The sequence below is a fragment of the Lepidothrix coronata genome, unplaced genomic scaffold (assembly GCF_001604755.1).
Source record: "Lepidothrix coronata isolate B3197 unplaced genomic scaffold, Lepidothrix_coronata-1.0 Scaffold3, whole genome shotgun sequence".
In the NCBI taxonomy this organism is placed as follows: domain Eukaryota; kingdom Metazoa; phylum Chordata; class Aves; order Passeriformes; family Pipridae; genus Lepidothrix; species Lepidothrix coronata.
Genome location: NW_016690183.1, coordinates 7,732,840 through 7,749,336, shown reverse-complemented (window position 1 = coordinate 7,749,336; position 16,497 = coordinate 7,732,840). Strand labels below are relative to the sequence as shown.

The following is a 16,497-nucleotide window of genomic DNA, read 5'->3' as shown; positions in this document are numbered from 1 at the left end:
GGAAAGCCTCTGCACATAGAGGGTCGCTGTAGTCATCCCATCTCTTGGTGTCTGTGATCTTAGTATTGGATGTGATGTTATTTGGGAACATTTGTTTTGGTTTTGGCAAGCATGTTTACTAAGTCCATTTCACTTGACTTCTTGTAAGTCAGTGCATGTGGATTGTCTCCTTATGGTCTTTGTACTATGTTCACCATCTGATTTCTTTTAAATAGTGCATTAAGCAACTCAACTAGTTATCAAATTTGTGCATAGGAATATTTGAGAGGCATTTTATTTCTCCAGACACAAATGCTAATCCATTCATTAAATGCATTTACCAAAAAAACCTGCCAAAACCTACAGGAAATTATTTTGTGCCAAGAAAGTGTGAATATAGGAACTGTTGGTAAATTTGATTACTTTTTTTCATCTTCAAATCACAGACTATTTATATTCCTATACAGAAAAAGCCAATAATATTTACAGAGCATGTTTAACATTCCTGAAGCAGATTCTTAAAGGATTCTCTTTTCCTTATCTTTTTCTACATGCTCTTCAGGCACTGTTCTCGTATGCACATAATGAGTCATCCATTCAGGGCATAGAAATCATATTCCCGTGCTGAGTCATGCTGGCCAGATACAGTGTCAAGCATCAAAAAACTGAGAAGATACTTGGCCTCAAAGAGGCAAATGGAAATGAAATGTGTCTTAACTATTACAAACATTTGTTGAGCAATTCTGACAAATATATAAAAATCATTACTGTCTTGAGATTAGTGAAAGGAGTAGTTCCAGGAACAGAAGAACTAAATAAACCTAATTTCCTATAAATCTATTTCATTAAGAAAATATGTAGAAATCCTTTATTAATCTATTAAATTATTTAAATCTATTTATTTTTCTTAAATCTATTTATTATTTTTATCTTTGGTTTGAAAAGGATGAGAAGTTCAGTGGAAATCTCTTTCATTACAGAACGTTTATCTCTCTCTGAGGGGACTTTCTCATATCTAACAAGACCGTTTCATCTCAGAAAGCAGGTTTAAAGGATCTTTTATTTTTGGTAATTAGGAGTTACCAAACTAGATGCAGTGCCTGAAGGGTTAGTATTAGCAAGCAGGGAGGTGCTGCTGGAGGAGAAACTTAGGAAGATCCCATAATATCTAAGGTGTTGAAAGACAAAGCAATAAAGCAAGTCAAATGGTGATAAAGTTATTTGCCTGCATATGAAATAAACTTTAAGTCTCCTATAAGTACACCTAGGATTGCATTGCCCAATAAAGCAGTAGTTTTAATCAGGGCCAAATGCTTGCAGAGTATTTTCCAGTTTGAATATACACAATGAGAAATTAGACTGATTTGCATGGTTATGGCATAGCCAAAAGCATGCTGAGGTGTTTGAGTTCAGGCATTGATCACTGTTCAGGTGCTTTCAGTTTTGATTTGATTATACAGAACTGCTATAAACAGTTTCTGAACAACTTCTGAACTTGAGCCCTATTTATGAGGCAGGACAGGTCCAAAGTTTCACATACTATTTCAATTCACAAACAGTGCTGTTCACATGTGACTGAACTTGTATCTGGGCAAAATCTTAGGCAGACTAAGGGGGGCAACGTATGGTAAGCCTTTTTCTTTCGGGATGGAGTAACTTTCAGCTTATGATTCTAACCAGAACACTGTGGATGCAGTAATTTGACCTGTGCTGTTCAGTCTGTGCTAATGACAGTTTGAAGCACCTTGCATCAGATTGGACAGGAACCCTGCACGAAGCTTGGAGGAAGGGCTCCATTCGTAGAGAGCAGGAGCATCACCACAGCTTTTTCTTTTAAAGAACAACAGTTTCACTTCACAAGTTTGCAGGTGATCTAGCAAAAAATACATGAAAGAAGACTAAGTTGTGAACTACACATGAGCTGCTGTAAGACTTGAGGCTGTCAGACAGCAAAGGGGCTATTGCTCGGCTAAACCTCTCTCAGCGGAGTGAGCTGCAGTGCTGCGTACCGAGAATAGGATATACTTGTGAGATTTGTTTCTGATAAAATAATATTAATAACCTGATATCCTGTGGAAGGACTCTGGAAGTGCAAAAATTACAAAGCGTGGGCCCACCTGGAATGAACTGTTTTAGATTGCTTCTAAAATTGCACTTAAAATTAGGGAAATAGGTATTCTCCACAACCAATTTTCCCTTTCTATCCTTTCTTCTCCCAAGGCTTTTCATTTCCACATTTCCAAATACATCAGTTTTAAACCACATAGAAAAGGCCAGGCCATTCGCTACTGTGGAAAGTGTTGAACAAGACACACTTCTGGAACCTGGCCACCAGCTGTGCCACATTTACTTTGGTGAGGCTCCTGCTACATACATAAGGTCTTTAAATTAAATAGCAGCTATGATAAATAAGTAAATAAAAATCCCAGCTCTCTGGAAAGTGGGAACTGTTTTCCCTCTTCCTTCATTATGACTAGAAGCTCTCCCCTGTGAGGCTAGAGAAGAGCTAGCAGAGCTGCCTGCCCAGTAGCATCCCAGCAGCTGCCAGCTACCCCAAATGGCTCAGCGTGCCCGGGAACATCAGCGCTGGCCAACGTCATGCAAAAGGGCTGGTTGGCTGCCTGTGCAGACCTGCACAGCTATGTGAGTGTGTGCTCTGCGAATACCAGCAGTACCACCCAGACTTCAGTCATTAGCCTAAGGTCATCGGTACATTTCTGTGCATGGGAGTGTCTGCATTTTATGTATCACTATGGCTTGTCTGGGTGTATCACTACGGCTTGTGTGCTTGCTCTGTAATGATCCAACCTATCTTACATGTATATTTTAAAATATTTTTTAAAAAGAGGGTAGATATCATTATCTAAGGGAAAGAGAAGTGCAGGGTCAGAGGCTATGCCCTTTGCTGAAGGATACAGAGCAAGTAATTGGCAGAGACGTGCACTGGTACACCAGGTTTCTGACACAAAGCCTGCAGTCTCCACTAAGCCATGTTACTTTTTTTGCCTCTTCTGTGTAGGAAGCATTCTGAATTGTAGATTATCTATCAGGCATTTATGCCGTTGTGCTTCAGAAAGCCCTGTGGCAATGGAGAGAGGAAATGCTATTTCTTTCCTTTACCACTTCTGCTGTTACTGACAGCAAGACTTAAGCTCAGGAACAATTTACTCGACTAAAGCCTGAACAACAACTAACTGCTAACAAGCTCATGTGCATCCTTCAGCAAATGTTTGATACAGTGACCAGCCAAGTCCAGCTGCATTCATTTCCAGTGACCAAAGCAGGTGGTCATGGACCCAATTATGACTTCGAACGCTAAATCAGAGTCCTGCAGATTACCCAATCCAACAATTAGTCCAGCCCTCTGCTTTGCTGCAGGTTTGTTTATAATGATCAGTCTTTTTTGAAATTATTAGTTTGGGTTATTATGGCAGAATTCACTGAACAGCAGGCTGTTTGGCAGCTTTCAGTTTGGAATTTTTTTAAGAATAGTTTTTTCCCCAGAATTTTTCAGTAAAACAAAAATGTAGAAGGAATCACTTCTGGGTGTGACATATTTTGTTCATAAGATGTTTTCTTTAGCAACATTATTCAAAGAAGTCTAGATAAAATTCATTCTTAACCAATAAATTAAATAATTTCAACTTCAAAATGTCTGAACAGACAGGAAACAATCTTTTGAATTTTTTTTTTACCAAACACAATTTCTGGAAACAGCATACATTATCAGTATGGCCTATTCTGTGCTTCTCACAGAAACGAAAATTTACATGACAAATGTGCCCACTTTCAAAGTAGACTATAAACTCAGAGAACCAACTGAATAAATCACTTTGCAAGAGGCAAATACTTTCCTCTGGTCTTTTTTTAGACTGTAACCTCCTAGGATAGGGATAGTCTTTATTTTATACCATCTATTGGAACAACCCGCTGCTGAAACTTAAGAAGTAATAGTTTCCACCAGACTTGATTCACATCATAAAAATCAGCTTGTGCCCTCTTGTTGACACCTCTGTGTAGGGCAGGAACTGAGCAGATATTCAAACTGGATGTTGTTTAATTTCAAGGAGAGTTAGTGAGATAATATGGTGTAGAGTGAAGAATTTGCCCATTAGAATAACATGTTGGGGTTTATTTATTCATTTCTCAGCTCTTAACCACATTCTCACATCTCATTGTAGATTGTGAACTACAAGCCACATATGAAACTAAAGGAGTCAAGGAACCTATGTGTATTTTTGTGATATACAACATAATTTCAACACTTACCCATGTACTGGCTGTGTATCCATTGAACCCCATTCTCTTACAGGAAAAATAATTAAAAAAATCTTTTTCCTACTTTTTATTTTTTTATATGAAGAAGACAGACAAGCTTGAAACAAACTCCATTCCTTTTCCTTCCCTTTCTGCCTCCCCTGCAAAATCAGTTAAAAACATAAATCCTGAGGCTATAATTTGATGAATTTGATCTCTTCTTTTATAGTGGTACTAGCAGACAGGTTAAATCACTGGGCATACCCAACAGGCAGAGCAGAAAAGATGCTTTCTGTTTCGTATATGCTGCTTTTCCACAGCAAAGCAATATGCGTCCAGAAGTCTTCAAAGATCAAATTCTGTTGCCTTTCTTTCTCTGTCATTGTAAGGTATTCTGAGGAATCTGATGCTTGAGATAAAGGAAGGTCAAGCCACAGGTGTTCATGGTCCTGAGTATCCTCATCTTTTGTGAGGCTCTGCTAGGATCTGTGGAAGCCATATGTGTGCCTATAGAGGCTGGTCTCTTTTCTCAGTGCTGTTCAAAATTGCAATGTACCTGCACGTGAATGGACTTATGGACAGATTTGATAAGTTCTTAGAGGACCACATTCCTTAAATAACTTGTCAGCATCTTGTTCCTGCAATTTTTTGGAACATAAGATCAAGAGCTTGCCCCATGGCCCTGTAAATCAGCAGGGCTGTGTTAACCTGGGCAAGCTTGAATGTAGACGGAGGTGCTGGACATGCTTTCCTTATTTCGCTCTTTGTTATGCAGTGTTTTCCTAATGTCATACACTTATTGTACAAAGCAGAGATTTACATATTCAGTATTGCTATCATAAAGCTCCACACTAAAGGCCAGATTCCAAAGCCTTTACTCATGGTGAGTAGGTCCCTCCTCCATGAGTAATGCCTTCGAGATGAGGGAAGCTCCTGGTGAAATGAAGTGTTACTTAACACATGGTAAGCTTTAGAGCCTTTCCCTGTAAAATCAGGGGCAAATATCATCTCTTCCCCTCCCGTACTTCTAGGTTGATCTGATCCCACACATACAGATCCTAGGTAGGTTAGTGTCATGTGGGAATGAAGCCAACAGCAGAAACATGTGTGTGGCAGCCTGGTATCGGAGACAAATCAGGGGAACTCAACCCAAATTATCTCCCACCTCTATGGATATCTCAAGGATCTGGCAGTCCTTATACACCCAACACTCCATAAGTATTTTCTGTAGCTGGACAGAACGTGTGCCCCACTCTATGAGTTCTGGGAGAGAGCAGCTCGTGAGTTGATACAAGGGACAAGCCTTCTCTGCTGTTTAAAACTAGCTCCAGTGGTGGTGGATGAAGACCATTCACTCCCCAGAAGAAGAAGAAGAGGTGTTCTGTGTATGTAAATGCCTTAAAAGCTGGAGAACAGTGCCTAAGGACTTCCACTTTTGCTTGCCAGTATTAATTCGGTGCAAGAGGAGAGCAGCTGTACTGTGTCAAATTGAAATTGGTGTTTCTATGACACCTCTCCTTCCCCATCCCAAACAATCCCAGTGGCTGCTGTGGTGTTATACCATTCCTGAGACAACAATTGTGCTTCTGTCCCTGTATTTACCAGCCCTCAAGGAACTTGAATTCTTTTATGCATTGCTCATATGTATCACAACATCTATGGCAATGAGCTTCACAGCACAATTGGGCACCAAAGGGAGAAGCCTTTGGTAAAATAAGGTTCTTGTGGAGTGTGGGGTATGGGGCCTGCAGAAGATGGCCACTGAGCTCTGCTCTTCTTGGGCAGGTGTCAGCAGCACAAGTTTCCCAATGTCCTGACTTTGTCCCCAGCAAAACTGGTGCTGATTAGCAATGCCATTGCTATTTGTGTGGTAGTTATCTGTGTTAGAGGTAGTTCTCTGTGTTAGACCCAGATTAACAAAGACGCTGTGGTATTTAATTCTTAAAGAAAACTTCTGCGCTGTTTTGAATATGAAGTCTAATCTTCCGGCCTTGAGTAGAGGCATATTGGTGAAACATTGGAAGAGAGCTTGCAGGACTTGTTATACTTGTTCTGTGAATAAGACGAAGCTTTCTACTTCTCAGACTGTCCTTCTGAGGAATTTTACTGGCACTAAAGTAAACAAATGCCTTTCCTAGAGAAATGCTGCTATTTAAAATGCTAAGGCTGGATTTTTGTTTTAAAATGGAAAGAAAGCAAATACATCATTCCACTCTGCCAGTGGCAGTGAATTATTTGTGTGCTTTGGACCGGCCTATAGGCACATACACAACCACTATGTAGCAAATCCCACCTAAGTTCAGTGCCCCTTTTCACATTAGGCTCTGAGTAAGTCTGAGTGGGCTCCATATCAAGGGCAAAAGGGAGGGTTGAAGCATCTATACTAGTTGAAACCATGGAGATTGCTGTTCATGGCCTCTGTTCCCCCTATCCTTTCCCATGCAATACAAACGAATGGCCTCCTCCAAGCTTTTACCCTTGTTTTAATTCCTCCTAGAAAATTAAGTGTCAGATGTTCATACTAATGTAGTGGTTAACCAGCCTGTGGTAAAAACTCTTGGCTGAACTAGCTTGATTTATACTGCTCTTGTCACCATGGCAGTAATTAGAGTGATCAGAGCAGCAATGCCAATGCTGTATCTCATTGACTTTGCCCTCTTTCTATTTCAGGGAAGAAGCTTCACTTAAGAAGTGAGAGTGCAGGTGTTCCCTCAGACAGAAAACCCCATCTCAGAGATACCAAACCAAAATCACGGTAAAAGGTCAAGATTTTAAGAATACTTAGCATTCCTAAAGCCTTTCCTGTCTGTAAAGCACCATGTAGTTATTAAGCTGTTATTCTTAAAAATTGCTTAGGTATTTGTGCTACTCGTTATCCCATTTTACATAGGGAGGGTTAGGCTCACACAGACTTCCAGCTTTTGAAGCTCTGGCTCCTACTTCAGCACCTAATTTTTTTAGGCCACACATAGCAATTTACCAACTTTGGGACAGACTTTTTTACCTTTTTGCACTAGTAAGCTGTGCAGGTCTCCCAGAGAAGCAGTGATGGGCTCCCACTAGTGTCTTTGAGGCATTTTCATTGTCATTCTTATTTTCTCTTGCCTCCTTCTTTGTACTCATATAAGCCTGGTGTTCATTTACGGTCAATCTTCTGGTTCTTGAGAAACTGTAAATGAAAGGCGATCTCCTTGGTTTCCTTTCCTGAGGGAAGTCTGCGTGAGCCGTGGTCAACTCTGCAGGGAAGCCTTCTGACTTCTGTGTGGGCTTGTTCAAGTATATCTGGCTTCTGTTGCACTTTATGTTAGCTTCAGGGGTGAGATGCAGAGATAAAAACAAAGGTCAGGAGCAGATCTGTAAATGACAAACATCAGAATCATGGAGCACATATGCCTCTCTCATTAGCTATAACAACTTTGGAAACCTTGGACTGCACCGATGTCCTGATATAGTCTCTTTAAACTTAAAAAACAAGCCTGGAGAGAGCATTTAGACACACTGCAGTATGCTCCAATTCAAATAAGGTCATAGAGTTGCACTCTCTAAACCTGCCATTATTCCTGAGGCACTACAAAGGACATCAAGGATACATTTCAACTGTTTCAAGTCAGACAATCACAGCTTCTTGCCAGCTTTTGATTTTTTTAGTCTGGAAGCAAGATGCATGCAGTCATTACATCTGTTGGTCCCCAGCCCTGTTAACTAATTTTAACCAAATCCCATGGAAGAGTGAGGATCTCATGAGCCTTGTGAAATCTGGTGGTATGTAAAGAGGAGGTACTGCAGCCTCAGCAGCTATCTGTTGTGTCACTCTCAGCCCACATGTCCAATTACCATGCATACATCTCCATACTGGCTGTCTCTTATCCTGTGTGGAGGGCACAGGAGGGTAATGTAGATGGCAGACAACAAGGGGAGAAAGCAAAATCATTTGTAGAAAACCAGTCTCCAGTAGTTCCACTGCTGAGAGGCCCAGGAATTTGTTACTTGCTCCATATAGAACGAGCATTTCTATATGCTGCAACCTTATAGAAAACAGGCAAAATCTTAAACCACTCATCCATGTCCAGACTTATAATTAATTCCCACAAGACCCTCATCTCAAATTAATAGATTGGGCAAGGGACATAATGAAAAAGCACTCACCCAAATAAACCAGAAAAGCCAAATTATTGGTTTGCATGAGTAAGCACTGGCTGGGTAAGCAAGGGCTAGGCAATGTAGCATGAACTCACAAAGAAAGAACATTATTGAAGTTTAAATTGATAAAACCTTGAGGAAACTTGAGTCATTGGTGATAAATTTCCGTCTTCAGAGGAAATTAGGTTTAAAGGAAAAGGAGCTGGTTTAAAATATATTTAACATCTCAAATTTCATGTATTTATGCCAAAGTCGCTTTCCCACTCCCACAGACTGGGAATAGAAATTGTGGTCCTCACTTGCCTCTTTGAAAACTGCAGCATCGGTTGTTTTACAGTCAAATAAGCAGTGAGGTCAGGAAGGAAGCAAGTCTGGAAAAGTTAATGCTCTTGCGCTGGGTTTCATTTTTTAAATTAATTGGGTCTCTAGTTCTGCAGAAGTGGTTGGGAAAGGAAGTAATGCATGAAATCAAATGATGAGGAGCTTGTAGTTTGGGGAGCTGCTTATGAAGATGGGATGATGGAGAATGTGAAGTAACCTATCCAATCTGACCCATTTCAGAAAAAAAAAAAATTGGCAGGAGACAGGTTTCTTTATCTTCATATATCCCCGGGCTGTTTCATGGTATGCTTTCTATTACACCAGGATATTGCATTCTTACCAGTGGTGCAGGATATCACACACTAGTAGCTGAGGGTCTGATGGAGGTGGGAGTGTGCACACGGAATGGATTAGAGGTTCACATCCTCTTGCTGTCATGTCACGTGAGGATTTTAAGGACTGAACCTGAGTTTGGAGAAGAGGAAGCTGCAGAGACAGCTGTATCTTAATTACCTCTGGAAAGTTTACTGAAATGCTCAGAGAATTGCTCATCTGTCTGAACAGAAAAGCTGTCGAGAGCTCAAGAAGTAAATACCAGAGCGTTGAGATCAAACACATATCCCGAGGTGTATTGGGGACTATGTTATAAATAGGAAGGAAGAAAAAGCTCAGGAGCATTCAGGTGACCCCTCTCAACCCCTTTTTGTAGTTATATTTTGACAGCATCTAAAATGTGATGTCAGTTCTTGATTATCTGGTTTGTGGACTAACTAACTTTGCCCTGATTCAGTAGAAGCACCTGATTCCTGTGGATGCAGTGGCCAGCCCTGGCTCCCAGCCTGCCTGTTCACTGGTGTGTGCCACTGGAATAGCTCCCCGAACAGCTGCCTGGCTATTTTCAGCCTACTCTTTTCATTAGAGGTCTTATACGTGTTTTGTGTTATCCATGGGTTTACTTCATCTAGTTTATCTCGCAGTATTGGGTAACGGGTAGTGCTTGGCATTCTCATCCCATTGGCATTTTCATACCAAGCGGTTTTCTAGGTAACCTGTAAAAGACTGCATTTGTTTATGTTCTGGGTTTGGGGTCAGCCCAGTTTGGAAACCTCAAAGACTGAAGCTGGGATCCAGGTCCTGTCTTGCTTTCTATAGATTAAAACTTTGGTAGGAACTCAAATATTTCATTGTTGTTTTCTTTTTTTTCTAGAAACAGCAGATTGTGGGCAAGGGTATTGGCAAAGAGAAAAGAAAATAAGGAAGAGAGTAAAACAAAAAATTTGTAAAAGCATTCTGATATGGATTGGGAGTGTGCTTCTGAGTGTGATCCTCTTTGTGCCATGGCCTTGGGGTGAGTAACCTGCGTTTCTTCCAAACGGAGTTAAGCTGAAAGATGTGCTCCGGAGGTGTACATAACATACCATGACAAGTAAGGGACATTCAGTCCATAGGATCACAAGAGGTAGTCCGAACTAAAACACTCAGGAACACATGCAGTGAGGATGTCAGGGCCTGTGTTGCAGTTGTTTTGCTTTACAAATCCAGTCCTCCAAAACCGTGTTACCCAAATCTCAGTTTTCAGTATTGTACATTGCTATGTTTGCCAAACTGCCTTAAGGCCTTCCCCAGGGGCATTTACATTGGATCCTCCTCATTTGAAAATAAAGATGCCATTGCTGGAAAGTCAGGCACTTTGTGACCTCTCTGATTTCCAGAACCTGCTCTTCTGCTCAGTCACACTTGCTGATGGTCTCCAACATGCTGCAGAAAACATTTGCCTGAGAAAGATTTTGGAAGTTAGAGGTATGATAAAAGAAAAAAGGCAACTGGTTGCCTGGCCGTGTTCTATGGGATTTCTTTCAGTGCAGCTGTAATATCTCCAGGATTTTGGTTGGGTTAATCATATCGAATTGACCGGCCTTTGCCACATATGTCTTTATTACTTAGCTATGCAGTGCTGAATAAAATGTGATAGAATTTTTTCTAAAGCATAATGACTTATTTTGCTTTAAATAAAAATTACCATCTACTCTGTGGTTAAAATACTTTGGGGACAAAACCTCAAAGCACATGACAGAAAAGTTCTTTTTCCATTCTCTTCAGTGACAGCTTTGCTATTGGGCTTAGTTTTCCTGTGGAAAAATGCAAGGTAATGATTTCAGTGGCATATCTCTGGAGTCACAGAGAAGCAAGAAGCAAGAAAGTGTCTGTAAACATTAGGGTTCTTACTGTCTAACAGCGCTGGGAAAATGAGTCAAGGTAGAGATACCTCCTTAGTGAAAAATAAGGAGTGGATATAAGGGAAGGCTGATTTACTTTATATTTGCTAGCCTAAATAAGGATTGGTAGCTGTAGTTGTTTAGCAGAATCACAGTGTTGCAATCTCTTATCATTCTTATCTGCGTCCGCTTTGGATGCAAACAGCAAGAGATGGCTGAAACTGAAGAAACCCCCATTAGCCACACCTTTGATGCAACTCACATTCTTTGTGCATTTACTCAGGGCTACCAGCTTTCCTCACTCTCCGTTTGCTGTAGATTTCTCAGCTCTACAAACACCCAAGGAGACAATATTTTGAGCAAATGGTATTGAACATGGCATTGAACTTTGTGTGGGAGCTGGGAAGGGGTCAGTCAAAGGACTTGGAAGGGGCAGGATAAATACAACCAAGGCCAGCCAATCATCACACCTGAGCTTGGCTTCATGCCACTTTTACTCTTCCTAAGGCAAAGTCTGTGGCATGGGCTTATGTTTTGTTGTCCCCATCTCTTTGTCACTGCGGACATACGTGGGCTATGACAGGCTATGCAGTGGGTCAGGAAATAGGTGAGCACGGCTCATTTTTTGCTTGTGCAGAACGGACAGTGACAGTAATGCAATTAGCAGTATCAGTGTTCATAATCAAACACCTGCTGTTACTAGTCACCCATCTTGAAAAACTATACAGTATGATCTGGTAATGTTCCTCCTCTGCACCAGTACAGGCTGGGAGCTGACCTGCTAGAAAGCAGCTCTGTGGAGAAGGCCCTGGGAGTCCTGGTGGAAAAGCAACTGTCCATGAGCCATGTCCATGAGGGGACCATATGAATGTATATATGTAACTGAAGGGAGGGTATAAAGAGGATGGAGTCAGGCTCCTCTTGGTGGTGTCAAGCTACAGCACAAGAGGCAAAGGGCAGAAACTGATGCACAGGAAGTTCCATCTGAACGTCAGAAAGAACTTCTTTGCTGTTCGGGTGACCAAGCACTGGAACAGACTGCATAGAGAGGTTGTGGAGTCTCCCTCACTGGGGATACTGACCTGTCTGAATGCAATCCTGTGTAAAGTGCTCTAGACTGACCCTGCTTGAGCAGGGAGTTTGGACCAGATGACTATGGTCCCTTCCAACCTTACTCATTCTGTGATTCTGTGTTAGCTCTGCTTCTACTGACATCCGATTTATTGACAGCATGTTCAACTGTGCTGCAATCATAGAGTTGTATGATTTCTGGTTGAGCGAAGAACTATATGTAGTATAGCAATATCAGTGTAAGTCACCTTAACAAAATACAGAAATAAGGCAGAATCTTGTTTTTATGTAGGAAGTTGTTGTACTGTTTAGTAACAAAGATTTTGTATATAACATACCTTATTCCATGACAGTATCAGTCCTGATGTCCTTACCCATACAAACTATAAAATTTAGTGAGGTAAGAACACAGCAAGAAATGTCTAGTTTTGGGACTTGTTAAAGTTTGTGAAAAAACACAGTAGTCCCTACATGAAGTTACAAACACCAAAGGGATGGATGCTTTTAAGCAGGGAATGTATTCTACCCTTTGAAAATATCTACTAGATGGCAATGGAGACGCCATATTACCCAGGAGTTCAACTGAGATTTTGTGAGAGGGGAAAGATTAACTATACGGCAAGTAAATCTGCATATTTTTGTCAATATGGTATAGTTATTCTTATGAAACCCTGATAACATTTTTCAGTTTATGTTACCAATTGCAATGTTTATCGCCAATACTGAAAGAATTTGCTATAGCCTTTTTTCTCTTATAATTACTTTAGACGTTAATCAAAATGCACAAAACAATTTTTTTTTCTGCTTTCTACTGGACAAAATTTGGGGGTCTTTTCAAGAAGACATAATTCAGAGAATAGATAGCTCACACTTTCTCCCATGTAACAGCCACACAGGTTTCATTTTTATACTTACTGTTTTGTTGCCTACTTTCATTAGCATATGAGCTGGTGCTGCAAATCCCCGACAGAGTTTAAATAATATTAAAAGTCTGTTCCTGATTTAGGTAAATTTTCCCTGAAAAATGCAACTCTGAACTTCATGACTGAGATGACAGATAAAACCTGGACATGAAAACAATAAAGAACATGTAGGAACCCTTTGGAGATAATACTATGATCTTGTGTTGAAATACTGACTGTGCAATTTACTATAACTAAGGTTTGATTTCAATACCCATGTGTGATTTCAATACTCATGTGTTTGTTGTTGTTGTCCTTTCTAAATGATGCTATACAAACAAAAAACAGCGTTAAGAGAGAGAGAGAATCTGAGTGAGTAAAAATGCATCCCTTTTCATCAGGGACAGTCTCTAGAAGCAGCATGATCCAAAGAAGGTTTAAGCAGAATGTTTAGAATTAATAGCTCTGGAGTGATAACCCTAGCTCTGCCACTAACACTCTGCCCAAGGCAAATTATTTTACATCTATAAAATGGAAATGATAGCTACTAACCTGCTTTACAAGAGATTTGCAAAGATAAATCAGTTAATGTTTGTGCAATGTTTTCAACATGCAAAATGCCATAAAGCTCCATGAATTATTACCTGAGCCCTTGCTTTAAAACCTCAGTAGAATACAAACTACAATGCAAAATACAATGTCAACTATCTCAAAAAACATGCAAAATCTGAGCAAATTGATTCTAAACCCCTGCTAATTCAGCTCTACTTCATTTCTTCTCTTCCAGTAAAAGGCCTGCCCTTTAGAATCACTTTTGCAACACAAAGAGAAGAACTGCATTGCCATCCAGGAATGGTTGCTGATGAATTTTTTTGGAGGGCAAATGCTGACCCGCTCTCAGTGGATAATGAAAAACAACACGTTTCTGTTTCATTTAAGGAAAGGACCCAGTAGCAGGGATTTCTTTACTCTTGAGAGGATTTTGAGACTCTATTCTTTTTTGAGGGAATGTGGAAGAGATATGAGAATTAATCCTGCTTTTTCCACTGATAGGAAAATCAGTTATTCATCCTCTTAACAGCTTCTCTCCACATGTGGCAAAGTAATCAGCTCAGTGGTGCAGGCAAGTGGTCGTGAGCAATTGCAGCCAAATTCTGCAATCCAGAAGTATCTTCATATGAAAGAACTACCAGCTTACATGGACTTCACTTCAGAGGTCAGCATGTTTAGGCTTAATATATAGAAGACAGGAGATATATACATACCATGAAGCAAGCAAGTAAGAAGAAAGCTGAAAAAAGATATCGTGTTTAGTATTCTCACGATGAACTATCAATTTAAAAATTCGTGGTCAGAAGACTGGCTTTTGTCTCATGACCTTTGATGCATGCACACATACAGCTGGTAATAAAAGTTTTGCAAAATGAATATTGTATGACCTTGGTAAAATTCATGTAATTACCTTGGATTTAAAGGAGTTGTACCAAAGGCAGTCACCGGGTATGTGACCAGCTGTTTAGGGAAAATGTCATGTTTGAATTCAAACCATTTCAGAAACTGTTCAAGGCCTGAAATTCCTGCCTGTGATAAGCTTCTCAAACCACAGTCTTAGAGTCTCTTTATGTATCTCATGACCTTGGCAAGCAGAGCACAATGCCACAAAAATAACACATTTGTGCTCACAAAGGTGGGAGGATGGAATCTACGGCAGCTTGCTGTGCAGTCCCTTCAGCAGTACTGCACTACCAGCAGCAGATGAGAGTATCCTGTAGTGGATATCTCCAGTGTGGGAAAAAAAAATTAAAGGGGAAATTGCCTAGGCACTCCTTGCTCACCCTGCTGGCAATGAAGGAGGAGTTTAGTTTGGATCAAATACTTGAGTTTATGTGCATTTATGTCAGGACAGTACGTGATGGGAGATGAAGCAAGCATGAAATGTTCCTGCTCAGTATAGCAGGTAGAATCATAATTGCACAAAAAAAAAGTCTGCAAAGCAAGTATTTGTTCTTTAGCATGTTAGGACGGGACTTGGACAAGTTTCTCCACCGAGTTCACATGCAAAAGATGTTTTCTTTTTTTTCCTATGTTTAGTTTGTTTTTCATTTGTCACTTTGAATCCTTTCTTTTTCTAGATTTTAAAAACTCTATTGCCTCCTACATTGAGCTTGATGCTCAATGTCCACATCTAGGGGCATATTTTTATTTAGTACAGAACTGATTTGAAGTTCATTTCTTGGCTATCTTAATTGCACTTCCTTTCTTATAATGCAAGCTGTAATCGTCAGTGTGTGCTGAGGATGCTTTGCAAATCTTCCCTCCCTAGAAGCTGATCTCTTTTTCCTGGGTCTCTCACTTTTAAAGATCCTCCTATTTGTCTAAATAAATCAAAATGAACCATACACACACTGTGTTTACAAAGTTGCACTGTATGAGAATCTTGGAAGCAAATTGCATTAATATTGTATTGTAAGCTCAGGTGCTGCCCTCAGTTACAACCATGAAACCAATCACATGAGTAGAGTTCCTGGGATGTTATTAATGTCTGAGTTTACCTCGAAGTACATCTTTCACATTATTTACAAAATATAATCAAACCAGAATGTCAGCCACAGCATTCAAAAGCTGAGTTGTAACCCAATTCATCTTAATAAATGATCACAGGCATGGTGGGATGATACGCAGTTAAAGCTGGTCAGGTGCTAGGATAAGTAAATGAGTTGGTAGTTTTCTTTGCCTGGTTAAGACAGTAACTACTTAAACTATCAGAAAAAAAAAAGATTTTACAGAGGAAGTTGACTGGTAGAAGAAGAGTAAGGTATCTCTCGGAGGAATATGCATAACAGAGGAAAGTAAAGGTACACTCAGTGGCTATTTTGCAATCTATTGTGTTCCAGTGCCCTGTGATAGACACAGGCATTTAGCACGTAGTTTCCCAAACCTCATGTCATTATACTGACTTCAGTTCTGGAGTTCCCACCTAATCATTATAGTTTTAACACTTCATATCCTATTGCCTGTGTAACCCAGGTCTTCTCAAGAACTTTACGAAGAAATTACCCACCATCATTTAACAAGTTTGAGTGTTGAATCATGATTTACTCGAAGAAATCCCAGCCCAGACAAGTGGCACTTTTATGTCCTATTTGTGTACCTGAGCGACAAGACAGTGCTTCCTCCCACTTTCCAGAGGAACAGCCTGTTAGAAAAAGAGCTTCTAACCATAAGCACGTTTTATTGAACACTGAATAGCTTGGGTTTGCCTCTTGGAGGAAAACACGTTGGGGGGAATGAGCACTGTACATGCCCTCTTTTGTTTAATGTCTGTGGATGTTCCTGGAGCACCTCAAAAAAACTTGTATGATTGTGTGTTCATTAAGTAACTTGCTACGCGGAACAAGGAGCACTTTCTCACTGCTGGTGGCAGGGGAATAGAAACGGTACGGGCAGATACGGCCCCTGTTATCCGTGTGCTAAAAACGCACAAATTCAGCGCGGTTTTATTTCACCCACACACTTGGCCTTGCAAGTATTGGCAGCAAAATGCCGAGAACGAGAGCAGGACTATTCGCAGAGGCCAAGCGGGCTCCGCTGATTTCGGAGAGAAGAAACGA

At 40.4% G+C, this 16,497-nt stretch overlaps 1 long non-coding RNA gene across 3 annotated transcripts in view; it reads left to right on the top strand.

Annotated features, from left to right (window-relative positions):
• Positions 1 to 14,287, top strand: part of LOC108499917 — a 17,426-nt gene extending 3,139 nt beyond the window's left edge. For 2 of the 3 annotated variants that reach the window (XR_001875692.1, XR_001875694.1), the window contains 3 exons: positions 6,907 to 6,998; positions 9,905 to 10,045; positions 13,674 to 14,287. This is a non-coding gene — a long non-coding RNA (uncharacterized LOC108499917). Of the gene's footprint in view, positions 1 to 6,906; positions 6,999 to 9,904; positions 10,046 to 10,409; positions 10,498 to 13,673 lie in introns of all 3 variants that reach the window. The other variant, XR_001875693.1, reaches the window with a different exon arrangement.
• Positions 14,288 to 16,497: the final 2,210 nt, after the last annotated feature.